Source organism: Ambystoma mexicanum, chromosome 5q (assembly GCF_040938575.1).
Source record: "Ambystoma mexicanum isolate Mex_15411 chromosome 5q, UKY_AmexF1_1, whole genome shotgun sequence".
Taxonomy (NCBI): Eukaryota; Metazoa; Chordata; class Amphibia; order Caudata; family Ambystomatidae; genus Ambystoma; species Ambystoma mexicanum.
Genome location: NC_090933.1, coordinates 561135478 through 561158982, shown reverse-complemented (window position 1 = coordinate 561158982; position 23505 = coordinate 561135478). Strand labels below are relative to the sequence as shown.

Genomic DNA, 23505 nt, shown 5'->3' with positions numbered 1-23505 from the left:
TGTGTCTGTCTCCTGTACCCCCCGCTCATGGCTCGTGTCTCTCTCCTGTTACCCCCCACCCCACTGCTCATGCCCTGTGTCTGTCTTCTGTTCCCCCCACCCCCCGCTCATGGCCCGTGTCTGTCTCCTGTACCCCCCACCCACCGCTCATGCCCCGTGTCTGTCTCCTGTTGCCCCCACCCATGCCCCGTGTCTGTCTCCTGTACCCTCCCACTCTGTGCTCATGCCCCGTGTCTCTCTCCTGTTGCCCCCCACCCCCGCTCATGCCCCGTGTCTGTCTCCTGTTGCTCCCCACCCCCCGCTCATGCCCTGTGTCTGTCTCCTGTTCTCCTCACCCCCGCTCATGCCCCGTATCTGTCTCCTGTTCCCCCCATCTCCCGCTCATGCCCCGTGTCTGTCTCCTGTTCACCCCACCCCCCTGCTCATGCCCCGTGTCTGTCTCCTGTTGCCCCCCACCCCCGCTCATGCCCCGTGTCTGTCTCTGTTGTCCCCCCACCCCCGCTCATGCCCCGTGTCTGTCTCCTGTTCCCCCCACCCCACCTCATGCCCCATGTCTCTCTCCTGTTGCCCCCCGCTCATGCACCGTGTCTGTCTCCTGTACCCCCCACCCCCCGCTCATGCCCTATGTCTGTCTCCTGTTCCCCCCACCCGCTCATGCCCCGTGTCTCTCTCCTGTGGCCCCCCGCTCATGCCCCATGTCTGTCTCCTGTTCCCCACACCCGCTCATGCCCCATGTCTGTCTCCTGTTCCCCACCCCCTGCTCATGCCCCGTGTCTGTCTCCTGTACCCCCCACCCCCCGCTCATGGCTCGTGTCTCTCTCCTGTTACCCCCCACCCCACTGCTCATGCCCTGTGTCTGTCTTCTGTTCCCCCCACCCCCCGCTCATGGCCCGTGTCTGTCTCCTGTACCCCCCACCCCCTGCTCATGCCCCGTGTCTGTCTCCTGTTGCCCCCACCCATGCCCCGTGTCTGTCTCCTGTACCCTCCCACTCTGTGCTCATGCCCCGTGTCTCTCTCCTGTTGCCCCCCACCCCCGCTCATGCCCCGTGTCTGTCTACTGTTGCTCCCCACCCCCCGCTCATGCCCTGTGTCTGTCTCCTGTTCTCCTCACCCCCGCTCATGCCCCGTATCTGTCTCCTGTTCCCCCCATCCCCCGCTCATGCCCCGTGTCTGTCTCCTGTTCACCCCACCCCCCCGCTCATGCCGCTGTGTCTGTCTCCTGTTCTCCCCAACCCCCACTCATGCCCCGTGTCTCTCTCCTGTTGGCTCCACCCCTCGCTCATGCCCCGTGTCTGTCTCCTGTTGCCCCCCACACCCCGCTCATGCCCCCTGTCTCCCTCGTGTTCCCCCACCCCCCGCTCATGCCCCGTGTTACCCCCCACCCCCGCTCATGCCCCGTGTCTCCCTCGTGTTCCCCCCACCCCCGCTCATGCTCCTTGTCTCTCTCCTTTCCCGCCCACCCTCACTTATGTCCCGTGTGTGCCCTGTCCCCCCGCTCATGCCCCGTGTCTCCCTCGTGTTCCTCCCCACCCCCCGCTCATACCCCGTGTCTCCCTCATGTTCCTCCCCACCCGCTGCTCATGCCCCGTGTCTCTCTCGTGTTCCCCCCACCACCGCTTATGCCCCATGTTTCCTTCCTTTTCCCCCCACCCCCTGCTCATGCCCCGTTTGTACCCTGTTCCCTCTCACCCCCCGCTCATGCCCATGTGTCTCCCCTGTTCCCCCCCACCCCTGCTCATGCCCTGTTGTGTTCTTTATACACCTCGCCTTCCCTTTCCATGGTGGCCATCTTGGTAAAAGTTTTTCCTTCCTACACCGGGATGCCGCAGGCGTCCCAGTGTAGGAAGGAAAATGTTTTTGTTTTTTTTACCACCCGGCGTTCCCACTTTGAGGACATAAGATGTTAGTGGTCTTCATCTATAGAAAAGGATGTTATGGTGACGTTGCACTAATAAAAACCTTTAAAATTTAGTAAAAAAAAATGTTACAGGGACGTTATGGTTAAGTTGCACTAATACAAACCTATGAAATTCAATGAAAAAACTTTGTTAAAGGGACGTTATGGTTAAGTTGCGCTACTAAAAGCCTATGAAATTCAGTGAAAAAACTTTGTCAAAGGGACATTATGGTTCCAAGTAAAACCGAAAAACCCTTGAAATTCGCCAGTTATGGTAAGTTTAGCAACCATAACTCGCGCCACCACCATGCACTGCTAAGACTAACATCGCCTACAACCACTTGTAACCTGGTAGTAATTCCATAGGACCAAATGGTAGAAACAGTAAATCTATTTGGTGGTATTTTGACGAATTTACTACTGAAATACCACCAAACTTGTAATTAGGAGCTAGACTTTTCGACATAAAATAAATACAGTAATTAAATGATACAATTGAAATAATTGTCTTCACTGCTAGAAAATATTATTGAAATAAAACTATGAGGCAATCATTGTTTCCAACACATTCAGTTTGGAAATACAAACAGATAGAAACAGTTGTGAAGGGGTCAAGGTTTCTGTTTTTCATGGACCTCTTCATAAGGATATCTCTGTGGGTAAATGTTTTGCTTAACCCTTGGAATACTGCACCTATTCCTACTGCCATAAAACTGTTCACATCATCGAGAAGCAAACACAGCTCTGCCACCTGCATTCACTGATCATCGGAACTATGGTAATGTCAATTTAAAGAGGATGGCAGCTTCTTATGAGTAGGTAAACCCTCGTCAACCTGCATGATTATAGAAAACATCATCACACTAGCTCCTTATCCAAATTACATGTACAAAAGCTCCTTCCATATTGGCATTTTTCCAGAGTAGATACAAAAACACACATATTTTGCCTCACATAAAGAAGCCCTTTTTATAATATAACTATCCAGACAAGCTGTTGCCCCGTTGTCATCACTCCTTTCATAAACCACTAATCTGTGTTGCGACCAAAACTGGGTTCCTGCTATTCCTCCCTTTCTTCCACTTCCCCATCCTACCACTATTGGCACACCACATACCCAGGCCTCAGCATCTAAGATTCTGGGGGTTATCTTTAATGGCTGGCTCCCCTTCATACCTCAAGTCCAGGAACTTGCTAAGAAATTACAGAACCGACTGTATGAACTCAAGCAATTTACCTTGCAGCTAACACCTGGCCTCCCTCATCTTCATGCTTGTAAGTGCATCCAACATTTTTCCTTTCACCCATAATGATATTGATCCAGCAGCCCTTTAGGTTCACAACTGATCTATGTGTACGCTTCCTTTTCAGTTTACATTTGGAAGATCCATTGAAGCTTTAAGAATGTGCAAGGTTCCACAGCTGCACGACTCGTTTATTGCACACATGAGAGGATTCTTCTTCCTCATTTCCATTTCAATTAGGGAGTTACCTCTAGGTAGTGCTTGCACATTTTTCATTGGCTTTCACAAGAGGGAGGACGTTTGGGGACTCTTGCACTGCACGGGGACTGGTCACAAAGCTGGGGCAACCAGACTTGGCCTCTCGGCTCACTGTGCCTAGACAGGCACAGCTCCACCTCACTGATGAGACCCAAAAAGGCTGAAACACGTGTATGGGGTTAATGTTGGTACTCTTGTTCAGAAGGGAATTGCCATAGCATTTCCATGCTGGACTGCCCATGTGGGTGGGACAAAGACGGATATGCAAATGGATATTTCCCTTCTGTGAAAGGTACAGTGAGCTAAAGTGTGGCTGCAGACTCTCGAGTGGGTACCTTCCCAAAGAACAGGTCAATGGGCCGTGTTCGTTCTCGAAGAGGGGCTCCTATGGACTATTTTTACAAAGTATACTGTTACTTATGAGAGGCATGGATTCAAGATAAAGCAAGTTAGCCAGACTGAACATCAGCATTGATGAGCACTGAACAGTTACCCAGACAGCGCAGATTATTTTATTTATTTGTTTCATTTGAATTTCTGGCCAGCACTGGTCCTACCAAGCCCGTCTAGGAGCACCTTATGATAAAGGTTACAAGGGAGGAGGTAAAAGATGAGTTACAATATATTCAGGACAGGATATGAAGAACAAGACAGACTGGGGATTACAGGGAAGGTGGTGTGGCTGGTCATGTAAAAATTTGTCGCGTGAAGGTTATGCTTTTAAACTTTTTTGATGAACCCTAGGGCTTTGACAGGTGTGGAGAGAGATATGTATGGGCTCTCTGTGGTGAGTTCCTTTCTCCATGGTATGTGGTAGGGTTTGTACCTGGGGGCAGATGAGGAGGTATTCTATTTGAATGGCTTCACTTTGAGAAAGTGGTTGGCAATCCAGTTAATAATGGCGGAGTGACAACTTCTGAGGTTATGGAGTTGTTATGGTAGGAGATTTGCAAGCATACTTGTGTGTCATCTGAATATTAGTGAACATCAACATTGTGGTTGCTAACAGTCTGTCTGAGAGATTTAACAAATGGGTTGAAGAGGACGGGAGGCAGGCTAGATCCTTGTAGAACTCCGTACTTAATTAGAGTTGGGTCAGATAGATTGGGCCGATGCAGGCATATTGTGCCCTATTACAGAGGAAGGAGGCAAACCAGTCGAGAACAGTGCCTGAGTGTTTCATCCTTTGGCATATGATATTTAGGAGAATTGCGTGGTCTATGGTGCTGAAGGCTTCATAGTAGACGTTGGATATGAGGAGTACTGTGTGTCCTATGTGAGTGAAGTTATCGAGGTGCTCCAGAATTAAGACTAGTGGTCTTGGAGCTGATTCCAGGTTGAAAGCCTGACTCGAAAGGGTTTAACAAGATATACCCTCTAAACATGGAGAAACATGGGGCTCCAAGAACCATTTATAACTGTACTATTAAGTTCCAAGAATTATGCAGTGAGGATTCTACAAATAAAAACATGTCAAAAATCTGTACTCACCTTTGTATCGACCCATTGTGCAAAATAGTTGCTGAGCATTCATTTTGAACTAGTCTATCAATGCATAAAATGGTGCAAACATGCTTGGGTTTGGTGCAAAAATGCCTGCCAAAGTTGCAATATTGTTTCACATGTCATAGGTGTAATTTATGGATTTGGTCCAACCAATGCTTTGCATACCTGTAAATGACACATGTGCATTAGGGGTGGCTAACCCAGGCAAACTGTTAATACTTGGGGAAAATGGGAAAATACTCTTGAACCTGGAAAAGAGCCACGCATCCTGCAGTATTACCAGATGTATATCAAAATGTGAGAGGCTGAAAAACTCAATCTAACAAAGTAGTTTAAGACATATATCAAACATGAGAAAATGTGAAGTGTTTCCCAAGAATGGAACCTGTACTGTTAACATGGAAGGGCCCACTATGTAAATCAAAAATAAATAGGCACAGTAAAGAGAAGATCAACATGGAGAATCCAAAGCCTTCATGACTAGCAAGTCATGACTAGCAATTCACAGCCTAATATATTAGACCAGGGGTCCCCAAGCTTTTGTGCACAATGTGCACAATTTGCAGATGAAATGGTGAGCAACAGCCATTTTGCAACTAAACGTATTGGTGCTTAGTTGGCAGACAAATGATTACAACAACAATTAGAAATGTAATAGACTTAAGGATTGCTTAAAGAACATATTAATTAGCAGTACTTAATAGTTATCTACACCACGTGCAATTCTAGTAAAGGAAGTTTGCAAGGCCTTTAACTTCATTTGACATTAAGTGGTTGTTTAAAGGAAATGTTGAGGAAATTGAGTGGTCAGTAGTGCATTTTTAGACACATAGGATAAGAAATATCTTGAGGCGTAATTTTACATTTTATTGGGGTCCCTTATTGTTTATTAAATATTATTCAACTGTGATACACTGGCATCTCAGTGTCTGTCTGATATACAAGATCGAGGAATTATACTTTGTATTTCTCCACCAATAAAGGTGAAAAGCACGAATGTTAATTGGCCCCAATGTATTCCTTTCCAGACATTGATTCTAGTACTTTATTTATTTATTTGTTTTTTTTTATAATGCACCTAATACCATACCTGAGTTTGGTTTCTAAGCGTGGATCCAGGATTCAAACCTCTGTTGCTCTGTGCAGTCTTGCTTCCTTTCTGGGCAGCCTCTCTGATTAAAGATAAATGCTTGTGGTACCGGGGTTGCATAGGGGTAGGACTTGACTAAATTTGGCAACATACGCCAACTCAAAATAGCTCTTAAGAGCTCTCAAAGCAAGAGCTTGTTCGATGGGGAGAGAGGCAGATGTTCAAAATATGCATAGGCTGCCCTCTTTTGCTTCATATGCAGACTTACGTACACGTATAAGATGGCATGGAGAAATCTGTGAAATAAGATCCCCAGCACACAGAAGGCTAATGGTAAATTTAAAGTAAGAAGATGTGCAGGAGGGAGCACAAAGGGTGCCTGCAAAATAGGAGTTGAGGAATTGGTTCATTTTTGGTTAATTTGTTTCTCTGTTTTGCAAAAGCTGGACGTAAAGTGCTTTTATGATGCATGTTTTGAAATGTTGCTAACTTAATGGAGAAATAAGATTAATTAAAAATATTGATTAATACTGATCATTACATGGTAGTGCATTTTAAAAGCTCAGAAGGCATGTTAGAGTGGTGAAAAATGGGTTGGGAACAAAAATAATACTTTTCTGAAGGATTTGCAGCCTCCTCTCTTCCCAAAAGAAATTTGACACAAGACTTAGTGGCAAACATTGGTCAATACTTTGAGCATTTGGTGACCACTTCATAGAGGGGTGCGGTGGTGTTAGGTATTTGGATTAATTGGATTTTTAATTTAAATGTATTGACAGTAGCTTAATTGGATTTGACTATAGGGCAAATTAATTCTGAAAAATGTGGCTTGCATTTACCTTATCCGCCCATTATCCATGTGCCAGATGGGCAAACAATTATTTTTCCACTATGACATTTGTAATAATACATATAGGTGACACTAACATTAATATTTCTGTACATTTAATGCATGTTGGCATCAAATGCACACTTCACTTGTACAGAAAGCAGTGCATGCAAATTACCTAATAAAGGAAAGTTGGATATGCAAGCCACTTATTTGTCCATTGTGGTCCTAACTGTACAAAGGAACAAAATATGATAATTTTCTCCAGGACACAAACCTGGTTCAATTATTTTGCAAATTGATCAAATTGATACATTTGCCAGCTGGGCAACATGTCTGAAGATGACAGGGTTTTAACATTGACACTGCTAGAAGTAAGAACATTTACCGAAAAATAATTTGCATGGTGGCAACAAACTCAAATCTTTCAGGTATAAAAATAGGCAAACACGCGGCACACCATTCATAACCCATTGGAGGAAGACTGAGAACAAACAACTCAGTATATATGAGTGCATCCTATTTTTATTGTAATGAAACATAAATCACATAAGATACTTTCTTGCAATATCTTTTGAGAAAGAGTATATTTTCAGGTATAGAATGTTTTTGAACAAGTGCATGCAGTGATTCACCAACATTGGAACCACGGTCCATTCTATTTTACCCTGCACATTTCATTTTCAACTTTGGACAGTATTACTGGCCTTGAAGTAGACCTGGGTGTAGGTCGAAACACGTGTTGGCTAAAATATTTTACCTGAATTGCCTTGCAATAAATGGCCAGTGAAATTAATTAATTGACCAATGATTAGTCATTCATCTTACAATGTATTTGTGAAACACTGATTGTTTATTTGTACTTTGTGGCGTGTATGTTGGTCAGGACAGTCAGATTCATATCAAAATAAGCCAACTGGAACCACAGCAGGCTCGTTGGCTAACATTCTCGCACAGTCCGGGACTCTGTCCTGGTTATACTGCTACTGAACTCTAATCCCTTCAGCACCTCCTTCTAGGCCTCCACAACATGGCCCAACGCAACTGGCGTGCAACAATTTAGGGTGCTGCGAGCAACATGTTGCTCCCAAGCTACATGTTGGGGATCACTGCATTAGACCCTCTAGCATTTTCTTATGGACTAATGCATGTGTAGGAGCCCACCATACTGAAGCTCTGGAGACAAACCAGTAATGGGAGCATAGAACCATAGAGCTTCTGGAAGAAGCTTTGCAATTAATACAAGCAACACCTTCGGCAGTTGTAAAGCTATGGTAACTGGTTCACTCTGATGGCACAATGTGTCAGAAAAGCGTGTGTGCACTATGCAATGAAAATGAGTTTGCCTCAAAGGGGCACATTGATTGGTATCAATCTGAAAAATTTAAATGTATGACTTTTTGGCAATACATTTTTCAAGAAGTAGGTGGAGCGTAGAGCGTTTGTGGCAAATTGTGCATTTTAAACCACAACCGGCCGGTAATATTGGTCTAAACTACAACTTGTGCAGGGAACTATGTAATCAAACTGACCCAAGTTGGCCCTCAAAACTGTCCCACATATGCCTGTTAGGCTGGCCCTTTGCCATGGCCCTATGGTCTATAGGCTAATCAGAGAAGTATGTTTTTGAAGATGAGGTGAACCCATGTTTTCAAAGAAGCCAGAACGATGTACTCTGAGAGGCGAGGTTCCTGGTTTAAGAAAAAAAATGTATAAGACTAAAATGTTGATGTTGTTGATGATATGGCTGAAAAAAAGCATTAGTTGTTTACAAAAGAGAGAGTTCATGATGGAATCTAAGTCTCAGGTACACATCTCATTGCAAAGACATAGTCCAGAAGAAGGGTGAACTCAGCCCTACCTGTTTAACCTTTAAGACCTGGAAGAAAAAAGATCAATGTGAAAGGCCAGAGTGGATATTATTGAAGCGCATGAGACACCCCTGCAAAAATGCACAATCCAGCTGCAAGCAGAAATCAGTCTCCCTTTGTCATTTTATTTTATTCTGCTCAGTCCTTGACTCATTAGGAAAATAATCTTATGGCGACAAATGAAAATGTGCAACACAAGAAACTACAATTTAGTCAATGTCTACATGTAACATAACCACTTACCAGAGGTACAATAATAATAACTGTAGGTGAATTTAAAAAAATAAAAGCAGTAGCAGGAAAGGGGATAAACAACAGAGCACCACCTTGGAAAACATCAAAAATGGCCTTAACAAAGGCACCATCCCATTGGAGAAAAATGGGCGGCAGACAACAAATCCCTTCACGAAGTGTCAGGGTATAACAAGGTAAGATGAAGAAGCAGAGTGTGATTGCAGGTAAATACTAGGAAAAAAGGAAAACCTATGTAGACAGAAAGCAGTTATGTGATTCACACTGTTTGAAAGGTTCTGATCGCTGTCAAGCCAATGCCTCTTCCTCAAAACCCTGCCATAGGCCCCGCTCACCTTCATGCTGCTCCCATTGTTTCCTTTTTTACATAACCCTCCCACTTGGTTTATTCTCATCACAAAAACTTCATATGTAATTGTTTTTTAAGTTCGGGCTATTTGGTTGCTTTTTAGCGCCACCTATTATATACATCTCTTGGATAGGAGTGAGATGAAATGTGAAGAGGAACATACACCCTGTCAGTGTTTTCTTGGTTTGTTTCCCATACATTGACCACCCATGGACATGCTAATCTCTATGGCCACTACCACCCACTACCTGCCCAAGCCACCCTTAACGCCCACGTGATCTCAAACAGCATCCTGAAAGTTAATGGTTTGTTGCAGTTGTAACTCATCTCCCGGTTTAATAGAATGTCTTAGTCGGCTGTGCCTTCAGTCACCAGATTTAAAAACAATATCCTCCTGCAACTAGTTAAAATGTAAAGAATTAAAATTCTAATGTAATGTGACTTGCTACCTGCAACTGTTCAGTGATACGGCACAGATCTTGAATTGCAAGCTGCGGAAACCATGTTGAAGTTATCGTCCAGCACATAATAGTTTTATTTTCCATAGGCCGCTGCCATTTATTCAGCACATTTCACTGCATGACTTTCAGTTTTGCATCCCTAGCAAAAGTGTTATGTGTCTATAGCATGTATCCCTTCCACTATCACTCTGATTTACATTTTTAATTTTATGAAACAAATATACCCAGCAGCAGTTTAGGACTATCAGCGTTAATTGCTTATAAAAGGTTAATTATCCACACTAATTGTTAGTGCCTATAGATGCTGCCTAAATGTGTTCGATTGTTGTATAGACTTAAGTTTATTAAGGTTTAGTCTAATAAAGATTTCACTGTTTTGTTTCCTCATTTTGAAAGAGTTCTAAATGTGTAGGCATTTCTTATGTCGCAGCAAATCAAGCCCATCTCATTTTGTAGAGATAAAATACTAGACAGGTGACAATCAAATCTATGTTTTTGATACGTAATAGCCAATAGACACAATAACATAAATAATAACATAACTAACATTAAAAAACTGCAAAACAAAGTTAATCTGGGGGAAATGTCCTGATATGGATCAGGTACACTAGAGGTCATGTTTAGATAATTGATGCTCTTTAGCTATATTTATTTGCTATCAAGTGATATTATTGTTGGAAACATTGTTGACCCATTATCTTGCACTTTGCCCACAGATTCTAAGACTGGAATTTGTTCATATAATTGTACCAATTTTAAAATGTGTTCAGAGGCGTGTTTAGAGGATGAACACATCATTTCACCAATAATATCACACACAGCCTATTTACCCTATCATCTTCAAAGTGAGCTCACCAAAGTAAGAACATGCAGTTTCATTATCACACTTTTCATTTGGCCACTCTAAGTTCTTGAGACACAAACATTATTTTCCCAGGGTATATCAATCAGTTTAGATATGGATATCTATGCAATAGACAGTATGCACTTGTTCGCTGTTCTGTACAGACCCCGCAGGACAGCCGAGTGGCAGGTGCTACTGCTAAACTCTTCCAAGAGAACAACAGCTATGATTCTGTGCATCAAAGCAAAAGGGAATAAGACTCCTCAGATTTGGTCAGATGCCACAATCCATCACCATCCATGACATCACTTAAGGATTTGTTTTGTTCTTCACCTCTGGACCCAGATATTGCCGCAGCCAGACCCATACCATATTCGCCTGGGTCTCATGGGGTTCCCCCATATCTGTTTTAATTATTTGGAATCACAACTTTTCTGAGGTTTTTCATCCGGTCCTGAGCGTTCTTGTACCTCTGCGACTCCTCCTGGTATTAGTACAACATGTCTTTTTCCCTCTCCATTTAACACCTGTTTTGCAGGATCCCTCTCTCACTTTATGAGAACTGATCTGTAAATATCATTTTGTTTAAGTATGTTAGAGTGATCAGTGTCCAGAGCCTCTTCCACTGTCACGTCAATATGTATTGTAAAAAGAAAATTCCAACACATATTTCCGCACTCAGCTATACTGCAAGGCCAGGAACAGGTGAATGAAAATACATTTTGGTCCTCGCGTCCCTGCACCTACTCCTACGCCACCTGCAGAGCTTGACCCGTGCATATTCCCTGGGTGGGTGTTCATTCTGGTGTCTTTTTAAGCCTAGTTGCCAGATGTAAAAGGTATTTGTGCATGACAGGCCAGGTGCTAAAGGCATATGTACATGACAGGCCAGGTGCTAAAGGCATATGTACATGACAGGCCAGGTGCTAAAGGCATATGTACATGACCAGGCCAGGTGCTAAAGGCATATGTACATGACAGGCCAGGTGCTAAAGGCATATGTACATGACAGGCCAGGTGCTAAAGGCATATGTACATGACCAGGCCAGGTGCTAAAGGCATATGTGCATGACAGGCCAGGTGCTAAAGGCATATGTACATGACCAGGCCAGGTGCTAAAGGCATATGTGCATGACAGGCCAGGTGCTAAAGGCATATGTACATGACCAGGCCAGTGTCTCATTGGCAGAAATCACATCCTTCCACGTGGTCCGATATTTATTTGTAAACCCTCATGACATTTACTGGGGGCTTACTAAGGACTTTATAGTAATCAGTGAGAGGATTTGATGAGAATGATTGCATTTCATGGGGTAACATGTTAAGAATTATCGTCAGGCTTGTCTTCTTTCTAGGGAGACCCTTGCTATTTGGACGTTTTACCATGTTTGAAATCCTTCAATGCCGAGTGTCAGGCACTTTCGTTTTTAGCATACAAACATGCTGTTTAAACATTTACACACATATTTTTTCTCTGTTGTGGAGTCCCATGACAGCCTGCTGCGGATGTGTTGTGTTACTATGTTACTACCATGTTCACTTGCAGATTTGGCTCCTGGGTTAAGTACTTCACCTCTTAAAGGGTTATGCAGAGAGATCACGTGTCAGAGACCTTCACGCACGCATCAACCTAGACGTTGGCCTATGGAAAGAAACCCTGACATTCCCTTAAGGTAGCAGTGTTGTTCTGAAGATTGTATCCACATGCAATTCACACGCTACAGCATTTCCACATCACTTAACTTACACTCATTGTGGAGTCTTATATTTGCCAGGCATGTCAGATTAAGTGTTTAATGCGGATAAAGTACATAGATTAATTCTTAACCTCTTAGATGTAATTCGTGTCTGACGTCAGGAATGTATAATACCTTTTTTCTCAAATAGGCTATCAAGATTGTTTAATTATTCATTGCTGAGTCCCTGACAAGTGTTGTACTGCACAAAACATGTGCGAACGTTTGAATTAAAATACTACCTTACAAGAACATCGCACGTTATTGATTATGTGCCCAAATCCAAGCAAAGTAACTTTAATATATTTGCATTTGTTTGCAGCAGTCATGGACGTGTCAACTGCATTTGATTCAGTTAATAGCGGACAGATAGGGGACATCTTAAACATGTCAGGGGTACAATCTGATGTATTACAACTTTGGTTGTTGTGCATACCAACAATGCTGCTCTTGTCCGCTTCAGTGTAGAAGGGAAAGTTCCCAAATCCTTTGATGTAAAGCATGTTGTACGACGAGGATTTGCATTGCCCCATGTTATTTCACTTATACACTAACCAACTGCAATGAAGGGGGGGGGCGGGTGTGTGTGTCACCTGAATATCCATACTTTCCTAAGCGGATGCTAGTGTATTCCTCGCAAAAACCCCAAATTCCGCACAGGAACTCCTGGATGTCTATTTTAATCATATGTCATCATTGGGTCTAAAAGTAAATGCCGACAAAACAGCCATAATGCACTTGTCGAGAAATGCCGAAGACATTCATCATTTCTGGATGAAGCATTCCAATAGTAAATGATTTCCACTATCTTGGTTTGCGATTTCCACAGTCATAGGGCCTCATTACGACCCTGGCACCTATGGGTTAACAGCGCCGTAAAAGGCTGCGGCGCCGTTAACCCATTAGCGCCTAATTACGAGGTCCCTTTGCGGGACCCGACCTTAACGGCTGGTCTAGACCAGCCGTTAAAGTAGGGACCCGCAAAGGGACCTTTGCGGTAAATATGGTACCGCAATTTACGGTACCGTACTTAGCGCCTTCGTCATTCCCATTATGCCCTACGGGGCAAAAATGGGAAAGGGGAAGGGCCATGCGGAAATGGGGAAATACCGCCCTGCCAATCTTGGAATGGGGTGGTATTTCACCATGGTGATATTTCACCATGGTTTAGCGCTGGTATCGTAATGAGGGCCATAGACTCCTACTTTAGCACATATTGCCAAACAGCTTGGAAGATAAAGCAGGCAATTTGGAGGATTGTCAAATGTGCATCAAGGTTTCATGCCTATCCAGTGGACTACACATTACACACCTACTGTATGGGGCGTGGGGTTGTGGTTTTGATACATGGAGGGTCTCGTAAGTGCTGGAACATCAGTTCTGCAAAGAGCTCCTTAATTTACTTGAATCAACTTCATGCCATTCGGGCCACATGGAATTAGGTCCTGATTATATCATTGTCAATTTCCATATGGTATCTGTTGACCTACTTCTCTGTACCGTATGGAGTAATCAAGTTAAACTTGGCAAGATAATTATACACTGTACACAGAGCATATAGATTCACATGGAAGGGGTGAGGGGCTTGTGTGATAGCACTATTATCCACCTTTCTATCCTTTTGCTCTGTTAACCATCTGTTGAGTCTGGATAAGGAAAGTATTGTTAGAATTTTGAAATAACAAGGGAGTTTCTGGAGGTAAACAAACCAATGCACAGGACACACGAGTTGCTAACTCCCCAAAAACGAGGACACTACTACCCAACTTGGTCTCTATTCTTACACCATAATTATGAAATTACATGTTAATTGTCTTCTTAACACGATTACAGCCAAGTGATTTGTAGAGGGGATGATATATTGTCTTTGGAAAATAGAATGTGCCCTTTTTGGATTAAGGTCCAAAATAGAATAGTGCATCTTTTTTTGTTTGCCCTAGTTGCACCCAGATTAGAGAAGGTACACTTAAACAGCTTTTAAGAATTGAACATTTTAGGCAATGTCACCTGGTATTACTTCGTGCAACCTCTCCTATTTGCACTTGGGCACTCATGCACTTTACGTTATGTTATGCTAAAGGTTCTTATACCGCGTACTGTCACCAGTGGTGCCTTGGCGCTTTGGTGAATCTGTAAGCAAGGTTTAAGTTAGTAAGACTGATTGGGAGAAAGGAGCAAGAGAGCCGTGATGTGCTGTTGGCAGCTTTGGTTTGGTTTTCACCATTCGCTGAGCGTAGGTATGTTTTTCGGTCAGTAGCTATCATGTGCTTTTGTGCGAGACTATGTGGGGTTTGTTTCATTGTTGTGGTGTAGTGAAGTGCATGCGGTTTGTAGTGCTTAATGGTATGGTTGTGTTTATCTCAGAGTTTGAGAGGTGTATGCAGAAGGATGAGTTTTTTAGTAGGGTTGGTTACTGGTGGTATCCTATCTTATGGCAGCTGCGTTCTGTAGATGTTGCAGTTTCTTCAGTAACTAATCAGGCATTCTGAGGTTTAGGCTGTTGACATAGTCTATCCTGGATATGATGAGGGAGATGATGGCCAGTGTTTTGTGTGTGAAAGAAAGGAATGGTATCATCTTTTTGTTTGTGTGTAGATGGAAGAAGCATTTCTTGATTATCGTGTTTACTTGTGGTCCTAGGCTTAGTTCATTGTCAAATAGGATTCCAAGGTTTTTGACAACTTTAGATGGTGTGGGTGCTCTCCTAGTTTATGTGGGCCATTGGATGCACTAGTTGTTTCCTTGGTTTTTGGATGTAATCATGATTTCCATCTTGCCCAGGTTGATTTTGAGGGTATTGATGTTGATCCATTGGTAGAGTTCTTTAAGACAGTCTATTAGCGTTGTCTTCTTGTTCATCATCGATTTTGTAGATTTTGTATGATATGCATAGTTGTAGTAAGTGTAGTAAGTGAAGCCATGTCTTTTGATGAGATTGATTAGTGAAGCCATGTGGTTGTTGAAGAGGAGTGTGTATAGCGAGGATCCTTGTGGTACTCCATTGGTGGCGCACCACAGTGCTGATTTGAATGCTTTTATCCATAATGTTTCGGTTGTTTCAGACAGGAAAGATTTAATCCAGGGCAGCGCTGTGATGGTGATCCCTATTTCTTCGAGTCTCTTTTTGAGGGTGTTGTGGCTGACTGTGACGAATGCTGTGGAGAGGTTGAGTAGTATCAATGCTGAGTTTGTGTTGGAGTCTGCGTTGCTCTGAAGGTTGTCCCATATAGAAAGAAATGCCATCTGCGTCCTTCTCAGAGGTCTGGAGCCGACCTGTGCCTGGTCCAATAGTTGGTGGTTTTCTATGTATTCCAGTGTTTGTTCATAGACCTATATCTCTAATAGTTTTGCTGCGTAGGGAATTTACCAAGCAAGCTCTAAGATCATGATACAGACTATTGAAAGCTGTTACAACATATGCAACTTTAAGTTATAATCTGTTAAGGTTTTTATAATTTTCACTTTCTTGTATATATTGAAGGACATAGATTACGATAATTATATTTAGTCAATTTGATTTGAATGAGTTGCTAATGATTGTAAGACTGTGTCGAATGCTATGGAGAGGTTGAGTAGTATCAGTGCTCAGTTTGCGTTGGAGTCTGCGCTGTTCTTGAAGTTGTCCCATATAGAAAGAAATGCTGCCGCTGCCTCTCTCAGAGGTCTGAAGCCGACATATGCCTTGTCCAATAGTTGGTGGTTTTCTGTGTATTCCAGTGTTTGTTCGGAGACATAGGTCTCTAATAATTTTGCTGGGTAGGGAATTTACCAAGCAAGCTCTAAGATCACGATACAGTCTATTCAACACTGTTACGCTTTTCATAATTTTCACTTTCTTGTATATATCACAGGACATAGATCATGATAATTTTATTCAGTCAATTTGATTTTAATTAGTTGCTAATGATTGTAAGAGGTGTTTAATTGTGGTTGGTATGTTATCTATGTGTATTATATGTTGTACTATCTTTTATGTAATATTAAATGCAGATGTAGTATTTTTTAACTTTTAAGGAATGATTTCTTTTTGCTGACTGAGTCCTGAAGAATTGCTGTATTGAAAATAACAGTTTTAAACGTTCAAATAAACATGCTACCATAAAATAACATTTTGGTTAATTGATTATTTGTCAAACTCCAAGCAGAATTTTCTGAGTTTTTCTGAATATTCATTCTTCCAATTGCAGTATTATGATATAAGCAAGGCCCCCTTGATCCAATAGTGGGATCTCTATTCTCATGTTCATTTATATTTAGCATGGAAACACGCTTAGAACAACTATTGCATGCGTTTCCTTTGATATACTGTGTAAATGAGCCATACATTTCCTGGTCAGAAATCAGTGAAAAAAAACCTCACATATGCAGACCGTCTAACCATTGTTTTTTGTGTATTGTTATGCATGATTATTCGCATTACACTAATTCGTCTGTCACTTCAGCAGACATAGTGTTGTTGTTTCCTCATCACTTACACTGCTATTAACCCCATTGATTGCATGTCAACATGGAATTTTAGCTCTGCTATTTAACATGATGAAGTAATTGATGGCCAAAATTAATGGTACATTTTTGATACTAATAACATTATACAGAGGATAGAGGAGATGGCAACATGTTTCCCTCCCCTGATTCAAGGCTGTGCCCTTGGGTCAAGTACTTGCAAATGGAACTGCCCCAGAAGTGTCTGACGTGTCTCAGTATGGACTGGAAGTAACTGAGGCCGCAATTAAGCCCCTACATCGCTGTCCCTATGAGGAGGCATTCGCTCATTGCTGAAGTTTGCAACAATTTAAAATGACTTTGACTTTGCTTCATGTTTATTTGCTGAATGAAACCTACAGAGGCTGTGTAGTGTGTGATGCGTCATTGTTGCTCACTTATTTGGCAACAGAGCCTAAACGGTTGCCTCTATGAATATTTTTGCAACTCTTCATTCTGAACCAGTTGTTTAGAGTTTCTGTCAGTTTAGTATTTGTTTGCTATACCTATCTGTGGTACTGACATATCAGCACACCTGCTTATATTCCCCTTATTTTCTCACTGCAGTGGGAAATCGTTGCCACTCACATGGTACTCATGTTCAAAGTGAAAGCCAAACCCCATTTAAACCCTCAATTTCCAGATTGATTTCATATTTAAAGGAGGATCAAATGAGCAGACACGTATTTCACATTTGTGTCCAAGCGATCCTCAGGGCTCTACATATATGGTCATCAAAAGAAGAAATGGAGAGAGAAAGATAAATTAAGAATAATCCCAATAGATAATGGTGAGATTGACTGCTCCTAGAGGAACTTTGGTCTCAGAAACATGAATGTGAGAATTGATTGAATACACTGAAGCTTGAGAATATGAAATTTGAAATCTTGACAATGTATTCAGCAAAAATGGATTGAAGGTGCACAAATTGTTGCCTACTCTCTGAACTACAGAGATGGTTTGAGGCACTATATAAAGAATATGAAGACAGGAAAATCTATTGCCCTATAAAGGAGGTTGAGGATGCCATTAGGTCCCAGATGGGTGGGAACGCGGCAGGCCTGGGCAGAATCCCAGTGGACTTATTTAAAGGGGTACCAGGAATATGGGTGCCAGTTCTATTGAGTATCTTTAATACCCTGCTCAAAACAAATGAAGTCTCCGGATCCTGGCACACAGCAGAAATTGTTCTATATTCAGAAAGGGGGAGAGATAAGAATGAAAACAACTGCACAATATCCCTGGAGGATAGTTCTGGGAAGATCTATGCAAAGACACTTTTGCAACACATACAAGCCTGGGTCGATTCTGAGGGTCTATTAAGTCATATGCAGATGGAATTCCAATCTGGATTGTGCATGCTGGACTAGGGATCTTGGCCGCATTTGATTGTACTGAAGTATACAGTCATGATGAAGGCAATACTATATGTAGCCTTCGTTGACTTAAAGACTGCCTTCAATAACGTCCCAGGAGATGGTTATGGGAGGTGCTGGTGGCCAAGAATATCCCCCCCCAAACTGCTAGAGCCACTCCAATGTCTATATAGTAATAACACAGTGGTAGTGTGCTGGATTCTAGCAGGTGATGTAACTGGACCACTGGATGTAGCTAGTTTGGTCAGAAAAGATTGTGTTCTGGCTCCTCTACTTTTCTGTATTTACATCAACTGCATTATGGAGGAACTCATTGCATCTGCTCAAGATATACCTGGCATTGGGAACAACTGAATCCGGTTGCTGTTCTATGCAGATGATTTCGTAACCCTGTCGACAACCCCGGCAGGCTTATGTGCATCTCTTCAGTGCTTTGAAAATAAATGTGGTGAGCTGGGTTTAGAAATTAACATCACCAAAACTATGGTTGTGGTATGTTGCCACCACATGCCAAAAAACAGCTCTCCATGTCAGAAATAGCGGTGAGAAACTGGAACAGGTTGCTTGATATGACTACCTCGGTATCCAATTCTCAGGCAATACCAGCTGGGGTCCACAATTTTTTAAGGTCATAACTAGTCCGGAGAAATATAGTGGTTCCTTAAAAAAAAAAAAACTTTGAGCATGGGGTGCCCCATTAAGAACAACATTTGAAGTCTATAGGGCAGTGGGCAAGGCTTCGACCCAATATGGATCTGATATCTGGGGCTGTACCAACATGAAACCCCTGTGTACTGCTGAAAACAAATTTCCGATGTCTATCCTCATGCTTCCCAAAGCGCTTGTGCGATCTGAATGGAAAATGGTGCCAATAGATGAGGAGGCAGGGTTTAGACCTGTCTTTTATTGGCTGTGGATTTGGGCTGCCCCACAGCTCTCCAAATACCATGAAGCCATGAGTCATGTAATTACATTAGACAGTGGCCATTTCATCCCCTAACTGACTCATGTGAAACAGTGTTTGATTGCTTTGGGCATGAGAAAATACTGTGACGACCCACAAGCAATCACAGGGAAGGGCAAGCCAAGAGTAAAACTGGCTGTTAATCATCAACCTGCAACATTCTTGCCAGTCTGTATCTTTGGACCCTGAATACCTGGTACATGAGGGTGACTATGGTTATGAGGACTACCTGGTTATTTTAACCCCCCGTATGTGCGGGCACTATTCATAGAGACTGGTTTGGGTCATTAAAAAGTCTGGAAATTCACACAGAATTGGGTTGATATGCCCAACAGTAAATGTCCTATCTCTGGGGCTGAGGATGAGGCCATGATGCACTTTATGTTCCTTTGTGATGGTCTGAGACGCTTGAGGATTACGTATCTCAAGCCACTGCTTACATTGTGTGGGATTTGCACAGTGAATGGGGCCATGGCCTTTTGTAAATCAGTGCAAAATTGGGATGGTGTTTATTTTGTCTCAAAATACATTTATCGGGCCTGGCTAAGGAGGCTCCACCTGGCCAAACCTTAAGCAGCTATTTGCTTACGTGGGCAATTATTATTATTGTTGATAAAAATCTCAATATCACATTTGTTCTAGAAATTGTCATTTTATTCAGCAATGTATGATATGCAATTTGCACAATGGATGATTGTGAACAGTGTAATCTGGGTGAGTTTTTATCTGTTTTATGGTATATTCATTGGGAATGCTCATCTTAATGATATGACCATCTCACCTCTTAATGGAAATTTACGAATGTTATTGTTATATTGTATTGTATTTTGTGTATATGGTATGCTTCCTAATGATTCCAAGTCGAATAAAGGATTATATAACAACAGATGGTTTGTACCAAGTAGCCAAGTGAGGACACAATTGCAGTGTGCAAATCTGCCAGCAGAGGATAATTTTGCTTTATGCATTTGCAACACGAAACTCATCATAATCCTTACTAAGTAAAAACATGCCCTTGCAGCGCCCTGGTTATATACACATACTTCAAGAAAACACTTCCTGTATTCCCTCCTTTATGGTTTATTTTTGTTGGCCTCTGATTGTTGCCTTATTGTTATGTTTAACAAAATGCTAATAAAACAAATGTTCAAAAAAAAAAACTTTCAAGAAAACATCCTCTTTCAGGGATGTTTGCGCCATGTTTAACAGAGCTTCTACCAATAAGAAACTCCAGCAGTTATGCAAAGCGTTTCTAGCCACTTCTCCCTCAGCGCAAAGTAAAGAGAACAGAATAACTCAAAAAAGGCCCCAGCTTCAAACATACAGCACCTACAATCACGGAAAAAGTCCCCACGATCTGAATTAATCTGTCAGTGCTTGCACAGGGAGCACTCCAAAATGGAACTTTGTGCAGCGCTTTACAATCCTTATGTTGCCGATCTTAGTGATGAGGTTTAGGTTTTTAGAGGCTGCCTCAGGGTATGTGATGTGTGTAGAGCCTTATTAAACCTTTGGATGCCATCCTTGTCTCATATGCCTTCCTCCCAGCGTTGGGACTTTAGTTCTAGCTCTATTGCTTTGGTCATAAGCACAGGCTGCTGCCAGGAGTGTGAAAAGACTAGATTACCTGTGCCCTACCCGTGTAGCAAAGCCTTGAGATATGTTCTGCTCCACCCAGAAACCTGGCATAAGTATTGGCAATTGGTACATGTCGCACACCTGAATCCTCCAGAACTGTGCCAAGATCATCAGGGCAGAGTTGAATCAGCTCATCCGTTGGCCTGGTGCCAGCTTTCATCACTACCACAAGGTTTAGTCTTTGTACCCCATGAAGCTTTCTAACATGTTCAGCTCCTAGAAAACTGCTTTATAGTGGGGACCAGCAGTGCCCCTTTCATTATTGGGCCATCAAACTGGGAATCAGCGCACAACATGACATTTACTGCAAGGACAAAGTCCAGGCAACATTCTATTCTTTGTGCACACAGAAAACCAAGGCTACAAAGCTTCATTCCAGATAGAAATGCTCCCACCTGTGAGGTTAAGAACCTCAGGATCATCTTCAACTCCATTCCATACTCTACTTTTCTCCTCACATCTCTGACATCTCCAAGAAGTCAAACTACCAACTGCACCTTCTCAGAGGTATTCTTCCTTTCCTCTCCTTCCCCCAGAAGCTTACTGTCTCTCTAGCTCTGGTTCTCTCTAGGCTTGACTATTGTAACAGCCTCTTTCTAAATCTGCCTGCTTCTACTCTCCACCCTTTGCAACTAATTGAAAACAGGACTGCGAGACTTGTCCTTGACTTCAAGCACTGGGATCATATCTCTCTAGCCCCGAAATCTCTTCATTGGCTCCCAGTGGCTGCACACTCGAACTCTTCCCTCCTCCACCTCCTACTCCCTCATAGTCAGTTGCTTCTTCAGGCAACAAGTTGGGTGTAGATCTCTTTCCTCGGCTGGGGCCTCCCTCTGGAACAGCCTGCCTGCCACTCGAAAACTTGAAGAGAACCATTGCGGGTTCTTGAAGCACCTCAAGATCTTCCTCTTTGCTTCTGCCTTCGCTCTTCCTCTCTGCTGCTGATCTATCTGATCTATCTGCTTCGATACCCTGCACCTAGTTACCCTCTGACTTCGGGCCCTGGTCCCTGCCAAGCCACCCACTCTCCCGCACTGCCTCCTGGCTACCCTGCACTTGGGTCTGTATCTGTAACTCTACAGTTCCCTTAGTTGCACTTATCTGACACCCCTTGTCTGCGCTCTAAACCCTGCACTTGCCACCCTGCTAGCTGCACTACCAGGTGTTGTTTTTTATCCCTTGCTTAGCACTTTCCACTTCTCCCCTCTACCCTGCACTTTCCCACTTCCCTCTCCCCTGCACTTGCACGTTCTCAGTGTCACTGGGCCTAGTAAAATAGATGTTTTGTCCTCCCTTGTTCCCCTCCATTGCCTCATCGTGCTCTGAAAGACTTGTGTATTAGCGCAATACAAATAAAATATCATATCATAATAAATGATGTGAGTTTCTCTAGCTCCATTACCCACAAGCAAAATGTTCAAGCATTCTACTCTTGGCCCCATGCGGATTGATTAATTACCTATTCCCTCTTGTTGCCGAAATACTTAAACCCTGCAAGGATCCTTCTGAGCCCTTCTCCGTTATGTATTAGCAGTGTCATTCCACCCATAAATGAGAGACTAGGTACTTCCCTTCCCAACTTTACTTGGAGATTTGCTGGTACCCTCAAAATCAACTTCAACCAGTACAGATTAAAAAGGTGGGGGCAAGGACTGCCCCAGCCAATGCCCTTTCCGAATAATAATCTAGCTAGTTGCTTCCCTACTTAGTCCAAATCTCACAGCTGCTTTACTTGGGTAACTGAATACCATAATCCTGCAGAACTGTTTGCTGTGTCGATGGCCTGAGGGAGATAGATAAAGCCCAACCTGAGCAATCACATATTTCTAAATAGCCAAGTGCAATAGTAAGTAGTGATTGGTCATGCCCCCCTCCTCTTCTCGGAGGACCACCTGAAAAGGAGAAATGAAATATGCTTCTGTACTGTCTTGACCCCTTTATGAACATGTGAATAATACTAGCATTGTTCCAACCTTACAGGATCACAACCTCAAGGCTAAAGAGAACCAAAAAACGGTGCCCAAAGAACTTTTGCATACCTAAGAGCATCTTCAAGCAGAAGTGACTTGCTGTAGATGTTGGTCCTGTAAACACGAAAATAAAAAAGACCCTCAGGTATAGCGTCTGGTCATAAGCTTTCTTAGCTGATTGCATGGGAGTAGAATGTATGACTTCCTAGTGATTGTAAAGGGAGCCAGTTTTCTACCAAGGGCAAGGGCACGTTTGCTTCTGCACGTGGGGACACTCTCTCTCTCATCAGAAGGAACAGAGGCACAAAAGGCCCACACTCGTCCTTAGGAGCAGAAGTAGCCGCACACGTAGCCACCCGAGCTTTCACATAATCACCCGAGTGAACAAGTTACCTGAGGTTGGAAGTAAACAAAAGCACCTGACATGTGGTTCCTGAACTTCCAGTTTCAGACTCTGTCATTAGGGCTCCTTTACTTCTGTTACAAGTGGAAAAAGAGTTTCAATATTGGGTTCTCAGCTCAGAAGAACAGCCTGAAGAAGAGGATCGCACTTACAGGGGGGCGTTGACTTGGGAATACTTTGCACTGTTTCGCCCTACTCATAATTGAACAGTGGAAATTGCTATTTGGGCCCTTCTCAACCCTTGATATTAATTGGTGGCTTATAATGATTCCATAGAAAAATCCCCATCCCGTTTTCATAATTCTTCTACCACTGTATCTACGGGTACACATGTA

The 23505-nt window shown here is 42.9% G+C and overlaps 1 protein-coding gene across 3 annotated transcripts in view; it reads left to right on the top strand.

The window, feature by feature from the left end:
- ALKAL1 (ALK and LTK ligand 1) overlaps positions 1-23505 on the top strand; it is a 475589-nt gene that overhangs the window by 289602 nt on the left and 162482 nt on the right. The gene's annotated exons all lie outside the window — the stretch shown is intronic.